This window comes from Anolis carolinensis, chromosome 3 (assembly GCF_035594765.1).
Source record: "Anolis carolinensis isolate JA03-04 chromosome 3, rAnoCar3.1.pri, whole genome shotgun sequence".
Classification (NCBI taxonomy): Eukaryota; Metazoa; Chordata; class Lepidosauria; order Squamata; family Dactyloidae; genus Anolis; species Anolis carolinensis.
In genome coordinates, this window is record NC_085843.1 from 132,686,655 (window position 1) to 132,687,929 (window position 1,275).

The following is a 1,275-nucleotide window of genomic DNA, read 5'->3' on the forward strand; positions in this document are numbered from 1 at the left end:
ACTCATTATCCATGTTTTTTTCTTACCCAGGCTGCAAAAAAAAATCCCTCTTGAGAGTGTTTATGGGTTTCAGGCATCCATAGGGGATGAGGAACACTTGAAAGATCTTGGGCTGGATTTAAACTGTCATATGCTGTGGTATGGAACTGCATTATATGGTAAATGTAGATCCATGTAACGCAATATACCTGCATTGAACTGCATTATATGGATCTAAACCAGTGGTTCCCAAACTTATTTGGCCTACCGCCCCCTTTCCAGAAAAAATATTACTCAGCGCCCTGGAAATTAATTTTTAATTTTTTTTAAATAGCAATTAAACAGAAAGATATATGTACCTGTGGCCATCACCGCTCCCCTGGATTGCTGCAGCGCCCACCAGGGGGCGGTAGCGTCAATTTTGGGAATCACTGGTCTACACTGACTATATAACGCAGTTCCAAACTGCATATAATGCAGTTTGGAACTGCGTTATATAGTCAGTATAGATCCAGCTTTGGAGTGTAAATTTCATTGTTCTCCATGCCACCTAGACATGAAGAGACATGCAGCACAACACATTTGGAAGATTTCAATTTCTGGAAATATGATTTGAAGAAAAGTGGAAACTTCTTTGTGGCTGGGAGTACACTCATGCATTCAAGCTGTATAGGGCCCGGGCTGTGGCGCAGGCGGGAGAGCATGCCAGCTGCAATTAACTGCAATGAATCACTCTGACCAGGAGGTCATGAGTTCGAGGCCCGCTCGGAGCCTATGTTTGTTTGTCTTTGTTCTATGTTAAAAAGGCATTGAATGTTTGCCTATATGTGTAATGTGATCCGCTCTGAGTCCCCTTCGGGGTGAGAAGGGCGGAATATAAATGCTGTAAATAAATAAATAAATAAATAAATAAATAAATAAATAAATAAATGTAGTTGGTCATACCATGATTTCTCCATCTTTGTCCCACCTCAGTTCTTATGGTTCAAGTCTCAGGGAGAGACATAACACTGCTACATTCCAATATTTGTGGGGAAACTTCTTTGTGGCTGTATTGAATGATATGCCCAGTTGATCACACCATGATACATACACTGTCACATGTATTCTTTCTCTCTCTCCTCTCCAAATCCTTAGGGTTCAATTCTCTGGGAGAAAATTAATATAGCATTGCCACATTCCAGGATTTGTGGGGCAAAGAGTTTGAAGAAAATCTGCATTATGACATATTCTCCAGCATGAATTGTTACACAACATTTTGCTTTGGGAATATTGAAGGGATTCTTGTATCTCAGA